Source organism: Myxocyprinus asiaticus, chromosome 18 (genome assembly GCF_019703515.2).
Source record: "Myxocyprinus asiaticus isolate MX2 ecotype Aquarium Trade chromosome 18, UBuf_Myxa_2, whole genome shotgun sequence".
Lineage (NCBI taxonomy): Eukaryota > Metazoa > Chordata > Actinopteri > Cypriniformes > Catostomidae > Myxocyprinus > Myxocyprinus asiaticus.
Window position 1 is genome coordinate 34,521,558 of NC_059361.1, and position 12,197 is coordinate 34,533,754.

The 12,197-nt window shown below is 41.7% G+C and overlaps 1 pseudogene; it reads right to left on the reverse strand.

Annotated features, from left to right (window-relative positions):
• The window catches only part of LOC127455777 (cyclic nucleotide-gated cation channel beta-3-like), a 59,487-nt pseudogene that overhangs the window by 25,966 nt on the left and 21,324 nt on the right, over positions 1-12,197 (reverse strand).

Genomic DNA, 12,197 nt, shown 5'->3' on the forward strand with positions numbered 1-12,197 from the left:
ACATCATACTTAATGCTGGTCTTTTAAACAGGAATGTCTCACAAACAGTTACTATTCAAAATTTGCTTGTGAAAACCTCTCTTGAGACAGTTTGCTCAACAACACCTCACTTGAGGTGTTACATTCAACTTTAATTCTCCTTCTTAAAATCCCTGTGAAATAAGTGTAGGTCATAAACTTCACGGATTCAAGGATTTAATCACTGAGATCAGTTTAAAAGTTGGCACCATGTGCTCATAAAGGAGGAAAAAGGGCAATACATCCTTCAGGAAGATTAGATTGTTGGCATGATGCAGCATTTCTGGGAAAAAAGGCTTTTGCAAGTGTTTGTAGAACTATTGTAGAATATTACAAGCACCAGGTGTAATAGAAGTGAAATCCAAGTTTAATGTACACAAAGTTGTCTAGGAAAGTTTGACATACATTTTATGTTGACACTTTACAGGGGATAGCAAGTTGGTGGCAAAAAGGGCAGTTTTCAGTTTAATTTCATTACTCTATATCAGGGGTTTTCAAACTGAGGTCTGAGGACTCCCAGGGGCCACAATGGGGTTCTAGGGTGTCCACGAACAATTAAAAAAAAAGGTTTTAGAAAGCTGCTTTAAAATCTACATATATATATATATATATATATATATAATAATTAAAATTTTCTACCATTTCTCTAAAATTCTAATATTGGTTAGAGAAAAAAAAGTAATATTTTCTTTTAAAGAAAGAATAAAGACACACTGTAAACAATTTTATATAATTTTTTTTATATAATTATTTTTTTCATATTTTTGTTTTGTAATTATGTATAATAATTTGGTCTGTCTTTATAACAATGAAAAATAAAAGTCAATTTTTTAGTTTGGAATCAAAATAATTTACACTTACTATTCACACACAGTATAAATGGGCCTGTATGCATGAAATAACTGCCTTTATATTTTAAGAAGGGGGTCCCTCGCAAGGAGATCATCATATTTAGAGGTCCTTGGCATTAGAAAGTTTGAAAACCCCTGCCTAATGATATACTGAAATCAACACTGCATATGCAGCAGCAGGTCTGGAACTGTGTTCTACTTAAGTGCTTATCGAAAAAGCTTTTCTGGCATTGCCTGTGCTGGTTTTTGGACATTATAATTTAACGTGGTAAAGCATAGCAGGATGAAGCCTAAATTAAGCATATATCATTATGTCCATAATAACAAAGTATTAGGTGGAACTCAGAAGTGGGACACCTTTATGATTGTAAAGTTTGTCTTGAATAGACTTTTAGAAAAGATTTGTTTTCTCTCTTTTGATGAACAATGCATCCAGAAATATTTCTATTACATAATTAACCTGGTCTTCCTTACCTTCGGTTTTAAATTTTGAGTTTAAAAACCAATAGGGCTGGGTGATAGGCCTTTATCAAATATTTACAATATATACGGTCCCACATTATATTAGGTGTCTTGAACTACTATGTACTAACATTAAAATACATGCAATACGGGGGCCTGGGTAGCTCAGCAAATTAAGACACTGACTACCACCCCTGGAGTCATGAGTTGAAATCCAGGGTCCGCTGAGTGACTCCAGCCAGCTCTCCTAAGCAACCAAATTGGCCTGGTTGCTAGGGAGGGTAGAGTCACATGGGGTAACTTCCTCATTGTCACTATAATGTGTGGTTCTCGCTCTTGGTGGGGCGCGTGGTGAGTTGTGCATGGATGCCGTGGAGAATAGCGTGAAGCCTCCACATGTGCTATGTCTCCGCAGTGATGTGCTCAACAAGCCACGTGATAAGATGCACGGATTGACGGTCTCAGACACGGAGGCAACTGAGATTCGTCCTCTGCCACCCGGATTGAGGCGAGCCACTGGGCACTTTTGATGGTGGACAGGGGTTATCATGGGCACTCTGACCAGTCTATGGCTACGCAGCCCCATACGCAGCAGGGTGCGATGCACTGTGTGTTGTGACACATTCCTCCAGTAACCATCATTAAAAGTGACTTGTGCCACAGTAGACCTTCTGTCGGTTCAGACCAGATGGGATAGCTTTCATTGCCCTTGCACACTGATGAGCCTTGGGGGCCCAACACTCTGTCACCGGTTTGTGGTTTGTACCTCCTTGGACCACTGTCGGTCTGCGAGAACCAACATCATAGAACTCTCTCACAAAAGCTGAAATCTACACCTGAATATCACCATGTGTGATAAATTGCAAATTGCCTTTGCATTGTTTACAAAGCTGAAATCTTCACCTGAATATCACCACAGTGTGATAAATGGCAAATCACCTTGCTGCCCCCTCTTCTCTCTCGCCTCCTTCTCCCCTTCAACAGCTCAGTACCAATACAAAGACACAAGATTTATATGTAAAAATATATCAAATACCATGAAAACAAAGAATGCAACTGTATGTGTTTGATATCATTTAAGAGGTCTCTGTGCGACTGGTATGATGGTCTCTTTCCCATGTTGGTAAAACTAATGGTGAAAAGTTATAAGGTCTTTCCCAAATACTGCATAATTCGGGAGGTCTATCCCCCTCCTTGACCTACAATTTAAATTATTTCTTGTATGTTAATAAGGTTAAACCCCACGAAGCCAAGTATCCATTCACCCCAAAATTCTCATTGTTGAAAATAGAATACTATTTGGTATGCAATATTTTCTGTCTGGATATTTAAGGAGGGTTGGCAAGGAGCTCGGGGAGTCTGTAGTCAGATATCCACACAATTGCTGTGAGTAGTTTTTCATTGCCAGGTATGTTTCTTTGATTTGTCTTTTATTTTTAGGAATGTTTGTTTATTCTGATCATGTGTGAAATTGGCTATGATTGATTTTGTAACTCACGTTTTAAATCCTACCTGGCAAATAAATCGTTACTTTTTGATTTATTCTGTATTCCTCCAAAATCATTTATCACCGGTAGATTCGAGGGATGCCTTTTGTTACCGCAAACTTATGTCTAGGATAATGATCAATACTGGAGCTTATGAATAGGAGAAAACCACGTAAGACTTCCAGTCACTGCTTATCACCGTCTTAGCATGTTGTATAAAACGTGACTAAATAAAACTATCATCTGGTTATGAGCAAGAAGTAGGCGGCTGAACCAGATGATATTAGTAAACCCTGCAACCGCTGACTATGAATGGACTGGTGATTTTGTGTTCATGAGATCTATGTAATTAATTGGCCAGCATATGACTCTGAGCAACAATCGGGACCTGAATGAAAGGATAATGAATGTTAGGACGATTCAGAGTAATCAATAACTTAAAAAGATTACACTAAAAGAATGATCAGAAATCAATTAGAGTTTAAATCTAAATTAGAGGTTCAACTTAAATTGGAGCCAGTTTAATATAAAATTGGAGTCAGATAAAATTAAGTTAATTGATAAAGTGCAAATTAATAAGTGTTTTTGGTTCTGCACTCAGAAAAGACAGAACAACACAGAAACCTTCAGGGGCCATTCTGTTGGAATCCAACATCATACCAATAGTTTTGGTTTTATAACCCTTTTTACAAACTCGAGTTACTCAAAAAGACAGTATGCAAGTTATTTAAAAGGCATGCAAACAGCAGCTAAAGCATGTGCTGTACTGTACTTCAAGCATTGATACTTCCAGCAGCTCAGGTTGAGCACCCAACTTTCAGTGCAACTAGAACGGCACAGTGTGAAGTCATATTGAATGATCAACATTTCTCCAACATTATACATATGCTTCACATACCTTTTAATTAAATCAGTAACTTGGCATTTGATTTGAGCATGAGGATGTTGATGTTCAATAATCTAATATTCTGTTAGGTGTTTATGTATTAAGTGTGGGTGCCATGAACCATCCTTTGTTAAAGCCTAGGCTGCTAGCTGTCTGCTAGATACAGTGTATCAGTGTATACAGTGGTATATATATACCACAAACACATTTTTCAAGCAAAACATTTCAGCAAAAATTTTGTTAGGTTTGAAATAACAAACAATGGAAATACTGCTCAAAATAAAGACAAAAATTATTTTGACACTTTCAAATGTTGTCAAACATCGGTGGGCATTTTTCCCCATATTTGATGAACTACACCCTACACAAATTTATGTGACAAGGTCAGCACTTAAAACAGAGAAAAAAGTTACTTTTGTAACTTTTTAAAAAATTGATTCAAAGTTAATTTTGGTTTTAGTTTGGATTATGTAGTTAATTTGAGCAATTCAAACCTGTCTGTCACAGGACAGCTCATAGGCTAATAAGAGACCCAATTGCATTTATATCAATATCAATGATCTTTTATACAATTTTGACATAATGTATATTTACTGTGTTTTACCTTTGCATGGCCATTAATCTGATAGGTTACTCTGCTAGGACACCTGTGTGAACTTGAGGGGAACTGACTTCACTACATCCACTAAAAATCACCTTGAGAGCAGTTGGTTAAAATAATTGCAAAAATGGCTCAGAAAAGTGACTGTTAGTTGATATTTTGTTATCTAATGCAATTTAATTCATATAAGTTTCTATGACTCAGCAAATGAAGGTCTTACTCTGTGATCTCACTATCATCAATCTCCTCCTCACTTTCTTCATGGAAGGGCTGTAACCTGTATGGCAAGCCAGAGAGGACAAACAGCACCTCAGCTTACAGTTAACATGCAGGACATTAAGGTAATGGTACAGCTTAGAAGTAAAGAGAAGCAAGCACAAATCCATGTCATCCAATCAGTTTGTCAGTTTACACATTGCTTTCAGGGATGTGGTGGCACTGAAAAGCAAGAAGCATGGTCCAGAATTTACTTTTTGCCACATCTGCCAACGGTGAGAGAACGTCCTGTTTACTTTCGTAACCTCCGGTCCCTGATGGAGGGAACGAGACGTTGTGTCGAAGTAGTGACACTAGGGGTCACTCTTGGGAGCCCGTAACACATCTGGTCTTTGAAAAAAGGCCAATGGAAATTGGCGAATGGTATTTGCATACCACTCCCCTGAACATACAGGTATAAAAGGAGCTGGTATGCAACCACTCATTCAGGTTTTGTGCTGAGGAACCGAGACAAGATCCCGGCCATACGACGCGTAACCTCCCCCAACGCTGTTATGAGCGTCGAACAGCCCTTCGGGGACAAGTCGACTGCCCAAAAGATAGGGACAGGCTAGCCCAGTCGTGGCCTCTTATCCTCTTTTTTTTCTCTCCCCAAAAAAGGGTAGCGATTTCCGTGTGCAAGGTAGCGGCATTCTCGCCCTTCACCGAGGTGAAGTGGACACCGCTGAACCTGGGCGGATGCCTGGCGAACTGAATTGTGTAGCCGAGTTGGACGGTCCAGACCAGCCATTGTGACGGGTTGGAAAGTGCAACCAAGGGGACAATCTCGTCGGACGTACCGGCGGGTGGGGCCTCTCGGCGGGGCGGAGCCTGAGGTGCCATGTTGTGCTGTGGCCATGCTGAGTTCAGGGACATCGAAGCACTTACCTGGCTCCTTGTGACCACCCCTGGAACAGCCTGGAATGGGGGAGGAAGAGGCTTGTCCTCATGACCTGTGGAGACCGTCACATCAGGGGAGGATTTGTGCCACAGCTGGGCACGCAAGGGCGGGGAGACCGCCGCTGGAGCGCCAAACCTGCCGAAATGGAATGGTGGACGATGGTCGTGATGACGGCCGTGAGCACCAGGTATGTGACCCAGGGAACAAGGAAACCACTCTTTTGCTGAACTCTTGGGTACCGCAGCCACTTGGGCATGCGGCGAAATTAAATGAAAAGGTAACAAAAGATTCTCCTCCCGGCCCTCCACCGGGGGATGGAGTGGTCTGCTTACCAGCTCCAGAGTAGCGGGTTTCCTCGCCCCTGGGTCTCCCGTCTCAGGGGCGCTACGAAGCCTTTCTCGGGTTCTTGGCGGCCGGTCGTGAGACGGGTGGCGTCTGCTTCCTGCGGTGGGCTCTGCGCTGAGGCCGGGCTGAGGCGACGAGCAGATGGGGTGCGGGATCTTGATCCACGCCGGGGGCAGGATGTGTTGGATAGCTTCTGCCTGCTGCTTCACCACCGAGAACTGCTGGGCAAAGTTCTTGACGGTGTCGCCGAACAGGCCAACCTGGGAAATGGGGGCACCAAGGAACCATGCCTTGTCGGCCTCTCCCATCTCGACCAGGTTGAGCCAAAGGTGGCGCTCCTGGACCACCAAGGTGGACATCGCCCGCCCGAGAGACCGCGCCATGACCTTCGTCACCCGGAGGGTGAGGTCGGTCGCCGAGCGCAGTTCCTGCATCAATCCCAGGGCAGAACTACCCTCTTGCAGTTCCTTTAGCACCTTGGCTTGGTGGACTTGCAGGAGAGCCATGGTGTGCAGGGCGGAGGTGGCTTGTCCAGCGGCACCGTAGGCCTTGGCCATCAGGGACGACGTAAACCTACAGGCTCTGGACGGAAGCTTCGGGCGCCCGCGCCAGATGGCGGCGCTCTGCGGGCATAGGTGCACCGCGAGCGCCTTATACACCGGGGGGATCACTGAATACCCCTTGGCCGCCCCACCATTGAGGGTAGTAAGGGCGGGGGAGCTGAAAGATCGGGACCGGGCAGTAAAAGGTGCCTCCCACAACCTTGTCAGCTCCTCGTGCACTTCCGGGAAGAAAGGAACTGGGGTGGGGCGTGGCTGTGAGCAGCACCGCGGGCCCAGGAACCAATCATCGAGCCATGAGGGCTCAGGGGAGAGCGGAGGGTTCCACTCTAGCCCGACGCTCGCCGCTGCCCGGGAAAGCATGTCCGTCATCTCCACGTCAGCCTGTGAATGGGCGACCGTACCCGAGGGGGGAAGCCTAGCTGAGGCTTCCGCGTCCGACTGGACGAGCCCGCTCTCTGATGCTGCGCTCGAGAGCTCATCACCTTTGCGGGCTCTGAACAAGAGGTCGAACTCATCGTGAGACGAGCCGGCGGACTCATCCGGAAGCCCGATCGGGGCAGACGAGCGTGCTGGGGAATTGGAGGTCCGTGGGGGGATATCCGGCGGAGGTGGTCCCATTGAGGTCTCCAAATCGCCCCCAGTGCTAGCCGCGCTGGCCTCATACCCGTAGGTAGAAGGACCGAGGCGGGGAGCCGCTGGGGTGGCTTGCTTACTTATGAAGGCAAGCCGCGACCGCTGTCTCCGTGTGGGTAGCGCCCAGACACGAAAGACAGCAAATGTGACTGTCAGAAGGCGAGAGATAACGACCGCATCCAGGAATAACACACAAACGGAAGGGCATCTTTAAAAAGACGTTCCTTGTGTGCCGCTCTTTTAGAGAAATATACTCTTTTTTTAGAATATGCCCTTTTATTTCTGCTGAAGCACCCAGGGGCATTCTCTGCAGTGCACCAGTGCACCAGTGCAGAGGGGGAGAAGCCGCTGAAATGCGCCATCAGATCCAGCAGAGGTGAATGGACAGCTGTGAGAATTCAGCTCAGTGAGCATCGACCGTTGGTCCTGAAGAGAAAATCTGAATGAGTGGTTGCATACCAGCTCCTTTTATACCCGTATGTTCGGGGGAGTGGTATGCAAATACCACTCGCCAATTCCCACTGGCCTTTTTTCAAAGACCAGAGGTGTTTCGGGCTCCCAAGAGTGACCCCTAGTGTCACTACATCAACACAACGTCGAGTGAGTGACAGATAGGGAACTGAGTAAATTAATCAGCCATTCAAATTTGTTTTCCATTATTTTTATTACAATTTCCATATGATTCTGAGATTATTTAGCTGTTGTTTTTCTGCCTCTCGGTAAAACTGCAACTGAAACTGAAAAGGAAGAAGACACATCTTGATTTTGTTTCAAATACATTTGTTTATGTGGCTTAATAATAATAATAATCCACATGTGTTGCTTTCTCCACAGTTCTGGAGAAAAAATCTTTTGGGCATCCTAGAAAAACTTTTGATGGTAAATTTTCCACCAAAGTGAAAGTTAGAAAGAGTGACAAATGTTTTCTTTATTAGGTTTGAAATCTTTTATTTGAATTGCTTGTGACGCTTACAGTACATCAGTGAGGGTCAGAATGTATCACTCTTAAAATTTGACTTAATTCTATGTAATTCACTGACAATGTAATTTTGCACTTCTTTTTAAAGTAACGGCCAAAGAAATGTTTATTTGCATTTGCCGCTTGGCGAGTGTTAATTTTGGACCTTGGGAGGAAGCAAGGAACAAGAGCAGCAGGGAGGGGTGAGACTTACAGTACTCTGGGTCTTCATTCTCTTCCTCCTGGATATTTGGCAGACTTTGCAAAACAAACAGTGAACAGGTGAATACTGAACACTGTGTGTGTCAGTGTGTATATGTGGATAGAGAAAGAGAGAGAGAGAGAGAGAGCGAGAAAGAGAAAGTTAATTGGCCGCCAAACGTTTTGTAGCCACTTTGTGGTTTATCACACCCCAGATCTCAGTACTAACAAACACAGAAGAGGAGAGGAAAGGCATAACACAGTCACACTGAATTCTGAGTTTGTAGTGTGTTTGTGACTCACTGATCCTCAGTGTCTGGCTCTTTTTCTATTGGCTCAGTGATGATCTGTGTGCTGTGCTCTTCCTCCAGCTGTCTGATGGCCAACTCTGCAGCCTGTTGAGCTAGGTCCTCCGCCATACGAGCAGACTCCACACACTCTTGCTGTAGTCTGCACAAACACACACACACACACACACACACACACACGCACAGGTTGGTGCGGCTATTCTTATGAGGACTCTTCATAGACATAATGATTTTTATAACTATAGATTCTATCCCCTAACCCTAACCTTACCCCTAAACCTAACCCTCAACTTTCTGCATTTTTACATTTTCAAAAAAACATCGTTTAGTATGTTTTTTAAGCGATTTGAATTATGGGGACACTAGAAATGTCCTCATAAACCACATTTATAACATAATACCCTTGTAATTACGTTTGTAACCTAAAAAAATGTCCTCGTAAACCACCCAAACCCACCTACACACACACACACACACACAAGATCCAAATGAAGGAAATGGAAAAACTGAAAGGAGTGAGTATAATCCTGACATGTAACAGTGTTTATCAATTACAATGAGATGTTTCTGATTGCGATAAAAGTCATATTAAAAGGGCAAATGTAATGGAAAACAGAAAAGTATTTCATACAACTCTAAAGCCATTTGATAGCATTAATTCACTAAAATTCCACCTGCAACTCACAAATCTCATTATCCATTCTGCATATTCAAACTGGCGTGTCACGTTATTAATGACGAGCACGATTCGGATGATGCATTTTTTCCACTAACATTGCATTTTTACTAATGGTTAGGTTTAGGGATGGGGTTTGGGTTGGGGGGTACAGTTTATAAAATATACATTCCTTTTCACTTTATTACAACCAGTACAGCTGAAAACAACTTGCTTCACAACTCGATTTTAGCGCCCCTCTGTGTGTAATTCACCTGGAAAATGGAGCTCACATGTGCCCATAAGCCCAACAACACATACTGCTTTGGCCACTGGGGGCAGTGTTTTGCATTTTGGTTAGCACAGACTGTATTTAGCTAAAGAAAAGTCAACCTACTGTTTCCGATTTCACTGTGAGATCAATCTGGTGATGTGCCAACATGCCATTTTCAAATCTGAATGCAAATGAGATTTGAGCACTTTGTAGGAGGTGGATTAAATGGATTACATTGTGGATTAATTCAGAAAACAGCACAAGAGTCGTATGGACTACATTTATGGTGTAGGTTTACTTTTTCTTTTCTTTTTTTTTTTTTTTTTTTTTTTGACAGATGTGTTCACTTTGAACTGTCCATGCATGGGAAAAAAGCTTAGAAAAGATTCTTTAAAAATTTTACTTGTTCTCCTGTTTCCCGTATGCTGTTCCAAAATAACAGCATACAGGTTTGGTATGACATGAAGGAGAGTAAATAATGACAGAATGTTCATTTTTGTGAACTGTTCCTATAACAGTTTTAATTCTTAAATGTAAAATAGCAAATCAGCCTGTTTAATTCTAAGGCTCAGTGAAAGTGTGAAAAGTGGTCATTAAAAATGAGTAACAGTTTTATGTGAAAAAAAAAAAAAAACTTGACTAACAATATAAGTGGACTTATAAAACAATAACACGGTACAAAAGTGTAGATTATGGCCCTTTAAAACAGTGGTTCTCAACCAGGGGGCAAAAGCCCACTAAGGGGGCCTCAGCAAACTGCCAAGGGGGCCACGAGATGACTTAAATTATTTTTATAATATAAATAAACTATATTAAAATAATCAAACTTAAATAAAAAGCTACAAAGCACTAAAAACATCAAGACGTACGCCTATGACATATAAAATGACAGTTCCTGAAATTTTTGTAAACACAAAATTAGTAATGATTAAGTTTTTATTCTATTCACTCTCACAATTTACATTATTAATGTCGTCCAAACAATGTCTTGGGCAATGGAGCTCCTTAGAGTCCAAAATATGCTTTACAAGATTGCCAATTTCTTTACAACATTAAATTCAGCACAAGGTCACTGGGAGGTAAATCATTTCCTCTTACCTCTGCTCTATGCTTGCTATGGCAGTTTCCCCTGCCTCTTTCTTGATGCTCTCAATTAGAGGTGTCCAGCGCTCTGTCTGGGTCTCTGTGTTCTCCTGCTCCTGCATGGCCAGCACCTGCGGCAATGTGTTTGGCAGCACCTGCAGCAGAGGCGTGCTCTCCTGCTGCATCTGCTCTTCAGCCTGGATGTGCTGCCCAGAGCCCTGCTCCCTCTGCTGGGTCTCCCAGTCTGAGTCCACCTCCTCTAGCACCATGTCAAATGGATCCTGCAGAATGCAGACTGCACGACAACAGGGAAGACCACACCATCACCATAGGCTCAGAGTCCACTCAAAGGCCAAAGTAATGGAAAGTTTACTAATTTTTGATTGCACAAAAGAAAGGATTTATAGACTTGGCTTTGAAACTGTGAATACTTTTGCACTTTGATTCATTTACTTTTGTATTATGATGTACTTTGAATTAAGCATTATGATGTTCTTGCTCTTACACTGTAAAACATTTTTGTCAGGTAATCTCAACAGTATGCTTCATGTGGTAACATCTAAATTAACTGTTTTCATTCAAGTCAAAAGTATTGATTAATATGACTGAATCAACCTTTCTCTTAAATTAAATACTGTACATTTTGAATAAAATGTATTTTACACAGCAGTTTCAATAATTAATAATAATAATAATAATAATAATAATAATTTCGACAATGATAGATATACTTTATTTTAGATACATTTTAGACTCTGACTGCTAAATATGTCCACTTTGTAAATTTTAAAAATCATGTAACTTCTTTCATGGGATTTTTGGGCTGCCACCTGCATTTTTTCACATTCAAATATAAAAGCTCACCATTTACACATACTGTGGACTATTGCTAAAAACTGGTCTAATTTTTTTCAGAAACCCCCCCAAATTAAAACAAAGACTCCAATTATTCATAAATAATATTGTATATGTTTACAATCTTATGATGAATATTTATATACAGTATATATATTTTGCCCTAACCTGTGGATGTTCATGTAATTCTGGTTCTCTTCTCTCCATCTCCCTCCAAATAGTCTTATTTTATTCCACTAAATGGCAGCAAGTACTAGAAAAAAAGAATTTTCCCTCTATCACAAAATGCTGATCTGAAATGTAGGTGGCGCTCTAACACATTTTAGCCCTCACAGATGTGCTCGTCCATAGACATTCAGTTCAATTTTCAGTTCGCGCACAATCTCAATGTTTTATCGAATATCTCGGCCTCTGAGTGGACTAGAAGCTCAATCTGGGTATCATTAGAAAGCATCGATAACATATATTTCCAATGATTTGTTTAGAATTCTTTTCCTGCTGGACCTCATTTTTGTTCTGGACATCTAAGATATAACATTGGATTATTCACACAAGAAAGCTCACAGACAAGTAAAAAAATTGTAAAAAAAATTTTTTTTTAGACAGGTAAAAGCAGATATAAAAAAAATTGCTATTTTGGGTTTACAGCAGCCGTGATTGGAACATAAATGAGACATTTGTATTTGATTTCTTACAGAAATCATATTTCACTTTGTGATTCTTTTCAAAATCTTTCGAACTGTGGTATTAGGGCAACATAATAAACTGTACAGAGCTTTCATTTGATAAATGATTTGTCTGTTTACGTGCTATTTGAAAGACTGTTATATTCATATTAATATTTCTACCATATGACCTCTA